A 9487-nucleotide genomic window follows, 5' to 3' on the forward strand; every position below is an offset into this window, starting at 1 on the left:
AGCTGAAACGAGTCCTTTCTCGAAGCAACATCAGTGGCTTCCAAGTTAGTTCTGAATGGGTGGTTGCCAGCCTTGTGAGGTAGTCTATAAACAGGAAGCATGCCCTGATGAACTAAATCTACTTCATTGTAAGGCTAAAGGTAAAGGTTCCCCTCACACATATGTGCTAGTCGTTCCCGATTCTAGGGGGCGGTGCACATCTCCGTTTCAAAGCCGAAGAGCCAGCGCTGTCCGAAGACGTCTCCGTGGTCATGTGGCCAGCATGACTAAACGCCAAAGGCGCACGGAATGCTGTTACTTTCCCACCAAAGGTGGTTCCTATTTTTTCTACTTGCATTTTTTCACATGCTTTCGAACTGCTAGGTTGACAGAAGCTGGGACAAGTAATGGGAGCTCACTCCGTTACGCGGCGCTAGGGATTCGAACTGCCGAAGTGCCAACCTTTTCTGATCAACAAGCTCAGCGTCTTAACCACTGAGCCACCACATCCCTGTATTGTGGACTAAGCTATTTTTAATCATACTGTTCTCCTGGCTGTGACATTTCCTGCTGTCTCTCAAGATTGTTCCAATAGAGGTGGCACTTCTCAGATGGTCGTAGTATGCAATTTTCAGGTCATCCTGAACTCATTTCATTTGCTTGCGGAGATTCTAGAGCAGGAGTGTCAAACTCAAGGCCCGGGGGCCAGATCTGGCCCGTGGGGTACTTAGATCTGGCTCGCGGTGCCTCTGTCAGAGAAAATGGAGGTCAGGAGGGCCAAGCGTGGCTATCCCAGGCTCTGTTTTCAGCTGCAACAGCCTCCTGCAGCCCTCTGCCAGCGAAAATGGAGAGCTGCACGAGGTTGTCACAGCCAAAAACAGGGCCCAGGAGCCCTGGCAAAGCACTTGGCCCATCACAAGTGCCCCTGACATGAGTTACGTCATTCTGCCCCCCCAGCCACGCCCCTCCCGATCCCCTGAAGTCAAACACAACCCTAATGTGGCCCTCAATGAATTCGAGTTTGACACCCCTGTTCTAGAGAGAGTGCAGAGAAGAGCAACAAAGATGATTAGGCGACTGGAGGCCAAAACACACGAAGAACGGTTGCAGGAACTGGGCATGGCTTGTCTGATCAAAAGAAGGACTCGCAGGACAAGAAGCAGCCGCACGAGCGATTGTGGGTGCACCCAGGTACACCCACGTCACACCTATCCTCCACGAGCTGCATTGGCTACCCGTTAGTCTCCGGACCCGCTTCAAGGTGCTGGTCGTTACCTATAAAGCTCTACATGGCATCGGACCTGGGTACCTGAGAGACCGCCTCCTGCCGATTATCTCCCAGAGACCAATTAGATCTCACAGGTTAGGTCTCCTCCGGATTCCATCTGCCAGCCAATGTTGGCTGGCGACTCCCCGGGGGAGAGCCTTCTCTGTTGCAGCTCCAGCCCTCTGGAATGACCTCCCCGTGGAGATCCGGACCCTTACTACCCTCCCGGCCTTCCGCAAAGCCACCAAGTCCTGGCTGCTCCAGCAGGCCAGGGGGCTTGTGAAACATCCAGCCCCACGGAAATTGTGAATGTTGCGTCTTTTTAAAAGTGTTGTCTTTGTCTATTTACCCCCCTTCCCTTGTCTGTTGTGAGCCAGCCGGAGTCCTCCGGGAGTGGGCGGCATACAAGACAAATAAAATGAATGAATGAATGAAACTAATCAAGGAGAGAACCAACCTAGAATTAAGGAGAAATTTCCTGACAGAACATTTAATCGGTGGAATGGCTTCCCTCCACAGGATGTTCCAAAACTCGATGTTTTAAAGAAAAGATTGGACAACATATTTGTCTGAAATAGTATAGGGTTTCCTGCTTGAGCAGGGGCTTGGACTAGAAGACTTGCAAGGTCCTTTCCAACTCTTTTATTCTGCTTGAAGGTGACAGATGTGGACAGGAGAGCCTTCGCATAGACGTGTCTTATATACCGATTCCTTGAGGTCCTTCCTCAGCCATCTTGGAGCTGGGTTACTGCAAAATGGGATGCTCTTGATAATTAGTTGAAAGCTGCCACTGGTCCAAATTGCAGTGGTGACAGTAACCATGGGTGCATCTCAGCACCCACATGGATTAGTACTACTTCAACTGCCCTGGTTATCTGTAGCTTTCTGGGTGCTATGCGAAGTGACGGCAGCCATTTAGGAAGCACTGTCGTATCATGGATCAAGAAGCATTTTCTCTCTCTGTAGGCCCAAGGAATCCTGATCCCGTTTCAAAAATAAGAACTGGCTCTTGCCAACAGGAAAAGGGCTGATAAGATATGTGACTTCCCTGACAGTGATGTGACTGTCGTGTAAGCCTTTAACTATTTTATTTATTGATATTTATATCCTGCATTTATTACTTTTATAAATAACGCAAGGCAGCGAACATACTTAATGCTCCTTCCTCCTCCTCCTCCTATTTTCCCAGCAACAACTTTGCAAGGTGGGTTGGGCTGAGAGTGGCAGGCCCAAAGTCACCCAAGCAACTTTCATGTACAAGATGGGACTAGAATTCAGTCTCATAACAATAGAAAAAGGAAGGGAGGGAAGAAGGAAGGAAGGAGAAGGGAGGAGGAAGGAAGTAGAGAAGGGTGGGATGAAGGAAGGGAAAGGAGAGGAGGGTGGAAAGGAGAGAAAGAGAAGGAGAGATAGTAGGAAAGGAAGATGAAGAGTGGAGGAGAGATAAGGGAAGAAGAAAGAGGTAAGGAGAGGTGGGTGGAAGGGAGAGAAAGAGAAGGAGAGGAGCGAGGATGGGAGAGAAAGAGAAGGAGAGAGGGGAAGAAAGAGGGTAGAAAAGAAAGAAAGTAGGGGAGAGGTAAGGGAGGAAAGTAGGGGACGGAGAGGAGGAAGGAAGGAAGCAGAGAAGGAAGGGAGAGAGAAAAGAAAAGAAAGAGAAAATAAGGTGGTGTCATAACAGGCGCTAGGGATGGTAAACAAAGCAACCCAAACTGTATATTATAACCTTTTAAATGGAATAACAATAGTATAACAATGGCGAAGAAAAAGAATAACCATGTGAATGTATACCTAGAATTGTATGTAAGAGAATAAACGATGGTAAGAATAGATAGCACAATATAGGTAAACAATATTTGGTTATAAATAGCTAAGTATAAATAAATATAGAATTGTACATAAAAATGGATAACGAATAAGGAGACAATGAATGTAAGATAGAAAGGTATAGAAGGGAAAACACTAACTGCAAAGAAACCGATACGGAACTGCTGTATGATATATGATGGAACCTCTTGTTCCTATGTTGTCTTAAGTCTTGTGTTTGTTTTTGTTGATGTGTTTATGTGTTTAAAATAAAAATTTATATTTTAAAAAAAAGAATTCAGAGTCTCCTAGTGATTGGCCCAAAGTAACCCAACCAACTTTCATGTATAAGACAGGACTAGAATTCACAGTCTCCTGGTGATTGGGCCAAAGTCACCCATCTGGCTTTCATGCTTTAAGTGGGACTAGAACTCAGACTCCTAGTCATTGGCCCAAAGTCACCCAACCAGCTTTCATGCTTAAGGTGAGACTAGAACTCAAAGCTCCAATTCATACCTGATTTTCTTTTCTGCATTGTTCCACGGTTGCTTCCAATTTTTTTTTCTTAAAATGTGGTATCCAGATTTGGACACAGTCCTAAAATAGTATGCTTAGGCTATAATTAATCTATTATGTGCCATAATTTAGAAATTACACTTCTGTTGATAGAACCTCACTTGCCGTTGGGGCAGTGTTATCACATTGCTGACTCACATCCATCTACAGTCTTAAAAACTGCATTCAGAATCTGAGGACATAAATCAGCCTGTCTCCCAAAGAAATGATAAAACCTCATCTAAACCCCCACCAAGAGATTTCAACTGTTGGGAGGTTGTATGTGCCTTGATTTTCTTGCCTGCAAGCTCTCTTTAGATGTCTGGATAGCAACCTTCCACCATGAAATTTATGGAAATTTTCTTTTGCACTTCACCCCCGGAATACAACGAGTTTAGGTGCTGGCATGTAAGTAAATATAGCTTTCAGACATTTGCAGCCATTTATTAATTTCCGCCTTTGGTTAATGAGAGATGTTATCTTGCCGGCAGAAGTCTTGATTCATCAATGGTGCAGAGTGAAACAGTCTGCACACAATTTCTTCGAAGGTCACTGGAGGAGCACTCCAGGAACCTCCCAAATCTTCAGTCAACCCAAGGTGGGGAAAAATATAAGCTGATAAACACAGGGTGCAAATGGACAAGGAAATCTCAAAGTTCATTTTTTGTTAAGTGGGAGCAAAGAACACAGTCACCCTTCCTTGTGCGAAGAAGCCCTTAAGTTTTGGTTTTTGACAAGTGATATCTTTTCTTCCTCTTGGGAATCTCCAAAGGGGGGGGGTAGGGAGGGAGAAAAGGAACAAGGATACAAACACGCAGACATGGAAGGAAGGATGGAGGAAATAAATAAGGAAAGAAGGAAGGAAACAAACATAGAAACAAGGAAGGAAGGAAGGAAGGAAGGAAGGAAGGAAGGAACAAGGAAAGAAGGAAACAAACAAGGAAACAAGGAACCAACAAGGAAACAAGGGAAGAAATAAACATGCAAACAAGGAAGGAAGGAAGGAAGGAAGGAAGGAAGGAAGGAAGGAAGGAAGGAAGGAAGGAACAAGGAAAGAAGGAAACAAACAAGGAAACAAGGAACCAACAAGAAAGAAACAAACAAGGGAAAAATGAAATAAACAAGGAAGGAAACAAACAAGGAAACAAATAAACAAGGAAGGAAAAAACAAGAAGGAAGCAAACAAGGAAAGAAGGAAATAAATATGCAAACATGGAAGGAAGGAAACAAACAAGGAAAGAAGGAAGAAACAAAGAAGGAAAAAACAAGGTAACAAGGAAGGAGGAAGGAAACAAGGAAACAAACAAGGATTCAAGGAAGAAGAAAGAAGGAAAGAAGGAAAGAAGGAAAGGGAAGGAAGGAAGAAGGAAAGAAACAAGGGAAGGAAGAAAGGAAGAAGGAAACAAACAAGGAAAGAAGGAAGAAACAAGGAAAGAAGAAAAAACAAGGAAACAAGGAAGGAGGAAACTAACAAGGAAACAAGAGAAGAAAGAAAGGAAAAAGAAAGAGAAGAAAGGAGGGAGATCAGGAGGGGTCTTCTCTGCATTTTGGTCTGGCCTCCCCTACTACAAGGAACAAAGATTATGTATGAAGACTCAGCATGGAAATGTGAAACTTCTTTTCTAGTGAGCATTTCTGGTGTAAACTGTGAGTCCAAGTCCTGCCTTAGCCATGAAAGCCAACTGAATGACCTTGGGCCAGTCACTGTCTCTCTCAGCCCAACTCACCTCGCAGGGTTGTTGTTATGGGGAAAATAGGAGGGGAAGGTGTATTGGATATGTTCACCATCTTCCCTATATTTGTAAACAAAATAAAGGCTGGATATAAATATAAATAAGTAAAACGTGCCAGCGTTATCTATTCAGGTTTCAGGATAACTATAAGCAGGTAAATTCAGATAACTTAGGATGTGCGGCTGAAGAAGCAATTCCAATTTTCTGAGGCTGGAGCAGTGGTGGGTTTCAAAAATTGTTTGAACCTACTCTGTGGGTGTGGCCTCCTTTGTGGGAGTGGCTTGCCACCCATGTGACCGGATGGGAGTGGCTGGCCGCCCATGTGACCGGATATGAAGATGCCGACGACACTTGTCAGAACCACCTTAAATGACCTCACACACAGCACTGGCCTGCATAAGAATATGATGTAAACTTGTTTTTTAAAAGGCATCTTTGGTTTGCGTTAAAACAACTTCAACACACGCAATGTTCTGATTGCACCACAAACGCAGTAGTCATCCTTACCTTTCACAGAGGGTCTGAGTTTCATAAATAAGAGCATGATAGTGTAGAATAATCATATCCAAGGACCAGTGGTGGGTTTCAAAATTTTTTAGAACCTCTTCTGTAAGTGTGGCCTGCTTTCCGGGTCCACTGGTGGAACCTCTTCTAACCGGTTCGGTAGATTTGACGAACCGGTTCTACCGAATAGGTGAGAACTGGTAGGAACCCACCTCTGGGCTGGAGTAGAGTTAACCACATGCCACCAGTGGTGGGAGGGGGCTGGTTTAACAACTGGTTCCGTGAGCGTGCAAGCAGGGCTGAAAATAGACCATTTAGAAGCTCAGCTGCTTACCTTCTAAGTTAGCAACAGTAAGTAAAAAAGATGTGGGGGGGGGGGGAAATCAGCTGTGCCGTGCAATTGAGATGAGGTAGAAAGCAGGAAACAAAGGACAGGAAAGGGTGGGGCCAGCTGATCGTCGGTTTACCGGTCCAAACCGGATGAATACAACCTCTGTAATACCATCCTGAGTCATATTTTGAAAAATGAGTGCTTGTCAAATGGTCACACGTTCTAGGAAAGCTCCATGGGTATTAAAACCCGTGTCAAGGGAGAGGGAGGAAGTGGCTTTGCAACGACAGGGACAGAATTGCAAAGTAAGAAAGTCTTGGTTGCAGTAAACTTCACACTCTCTCTCTCCATCTCTCTTCTCTCCCTCCCTCAAAAATAGCTTCTGTGTATTTCTGAATGGGTGACGGTTCAGAAACATCTGGTTGGCTCAAATGCAGGAATGCTGCAAAATACATCGGCTAACTACAGCTAGAATAGTATTTGCCCAATGCTGGAAACAAAATAATACCCCCCTCGGACGAATTAGTGATTGTGCAGAGATGGACAAATTAACACTGAAATTAAAAGATAAAGAAGAGTCGGAATATTATGAAATTTGGAACAATTGGTACAAATGGCTGCAAAACAAGAATAAAAGTAATTAAGCCGAAAAACAATATATATAAATATATATAGAACTGTGTATAAAGGTGTGTAAATGTAGAAGTGAAATATTATATACATGTACAGGTATGATGACATAACAATATTGATATAATTGATAGAGAGCCGAGGTGGCGCAGTGGTTAGAGTGCAGTACTGCAGGCCACTTCAGCTGACTGCTATCTGCAGTTCGACGGTTCAAATCTCACTGGCTCAAGGTTGACTCAGCCTTCCATCCTTCCGAGGTGGGTGAAATGAGGACCCAAACTGTGGGGGCAATATGCTGACTCTGTAAACCGCTTAGAGAGGGCTGAAAGCCCTATGAAGCGGTATATAAGTCTAACTGCTATTGCGATTGCTATAATGACTGTAAGGTGTTGTAGAAGGGAAAAAATAAAAAAAAAATCTGCTTAAAAAAAAAAAAGAATGTTGTAAATACCTGAATTTCTTTTAAATACAGAATAACAGAGTTGAAGGGACTCTGGTGGACTTCTAGTCCAAACCACTGTTCAGGAAGGAGACACTATACCGGTGATGGATAATCTTTCTGTCACCAACTGCCAAAAGCGCATGTATCCACCCATAATACAATGCACACATGACCCCCCATGCACCCTGCTCCCCCCCATGCGTGTGACTCTCCCACATTCCCCCTGCACATACAACCCCATGCACCCCTGCATATGTGCATGCAACTCCCTGCATGCACCCCGCCCCTGTGCATGCACACATGACCCCTGTGTGCACCCCCTCCCCGTGCGTGCATGCATGACCCCTATGCATGCATCTCGCCCCGTGCATCTCCCGCATGCGCCCCCTGCACATGCGTGGCAGAGACCCAAAAGCCAGCTGGCCGGTGGGAGGCGCGCACGTATGCACGGTGGAGCTGAGCTGGGGTGACGGCTCCCATGCCCGCAGAGGGCACCCATGTCATAGGTTTGCCATCACGGCCCTGTACCATTTCAGATCAATGGCTGAAACCTCCAGTGTTGGAGCACTCACAACTTCTGGAGGCAAGTTGTTCCACTGATTAATTGTTCTCACTGTTAGGACATTTCTCCTTAGTTCTAGCTTGCTTCTCTCCTTGATTAGTTTCCACCCATTGCTTCTTGTTCTACCCTCAGGTACCTTGGAGAATAGCTGGTCTCCCTCTTCCTTGTGGCAGTCCCTCAAATATTGGAACCCTGCTATCATGTCACCCCTTTTTTCATTAAACTAGACATACCCAGTTCCTGCAACTGTTCTTCCTATGTTTTAGCCTCCAGTCCCCTAATCATCTTGGTTGCTCTTCTCTGCGCTCTTTCTAGAATCTCCACATCTTTTTTCCATTGTGGTGACCAAAAAAGGAAATAGTATTCTAAGTGTGGTGACACCAGCATGGTGTAAAGCAGTACTATCACTTTTTGTTGTCTTGATACAATCCTTCTGTTGAAGCATTGGCTTTTTTGGCAGCTGCCACACACTGTTGGCTCATATTTAAGTGACTGTCTACTAGGACTCCAAGATCCCACTCACGGTTACTACTATTGATTCAGGTACCACCTATTCTATACCTGTGCATTTGATTTTTCCTGCCTAAGAGTAGGACAGAGGTGATATTCAGTAGGTTCTGACCACTTCAGGAAAACGGGTAGCAGAAATTTTGAGTAGTTCAGAGAACCAGTAAATACCACCTCTGGCTGGCCTCGCCCCCATCTATTCTCTGCCTCCCAAGTCTCAGCTGATCGGAGGGAATGGGGATTTTACAGTATCCTTCCCCTGCCACATCCACCAAGCCACGCCCACAGAAGCGGTAGTAACAATTATTGAATCCCACCCACTGGCGCAGGACCTTACTTTTCTCACCCTTGAATTGCATTTTGTTGGAATGGGCCCAAATACAAGTAGTCCTCGACTTACAACAATTCACTTAGTGACCATTCAAAGTTACAAAAGCACTGAAAACAGTGGCTCAGGACCATTTTTCAAAGTTAGTTTGTAGCATGCCCATAATCATTGGATCAAAATTTAGATGCTTGGAACCTGCTTCATACTTACGACCGTTGCTGTGTGTCCCAAGGTCAGACTTCCCCTTTGCCACCTTTTGACAAGCGAAAGTCAATGGGGAAGACAGATTCACTTAACAACCGGATTACTACCTTATCGGCTGCAGCGATCACTTAACAAACCGACAGCTGTCAATCAAGGAAACCCAAACCAAGGGTACAATGGAAATACTGATGCGGTAACAGCTCAGTACACAGAATAAAAACCAGCTATGGATTCTGTTTATCTTATTTCTAAGAAATGAAGTGCGTTCGCGAGTGAATGCGCATGTGTGTTGAGAGGGGGAGAGAGAGAGGGAAGGGCAGAGAGGAAGTACGTATCAAGAAAAGCAAATGCCTATGAAATAATCAGAAAGCAGGTCTCCAAGAATCATAAATAAAGTATAGCTAGATTTACGGTGCCTATCATGTTTATTTTATTTTATTTTGCAGGGAGCAGGAAATCCAGAATAGGAAACACTTAAAGCTACATGCTTCAAGAGCTCCATGCTATGTGACTTTATTTGCTAAAACAAATGAATGAAAACCCTTCAAATTTGGAGCATCGTTTGTTCTTCTCTTGCTCTCCTGTCTCACAGGGGGAATATAGAACACTAACGGAGTTGGAAGGGACCTTGGAGGTCTTCTA

The sequence above is a fragment of the Thamnophis sirtalis genome, unplaced genomic scaffold (assembly GCF_051295495.1).
Source record: "Thamnophis sirtalis isolate CommonGarterSnake01/CBP01778 unplaced genomic scaffold, rThaSir2_p1.2 scaffold_2, whole genome shotgun sequence".
NCBI lineage: Eukaryota > Metazoa > Chordata > Lepidosauria > Squamata > Natricidae > Thamnophis > Thamnophis sirtalis.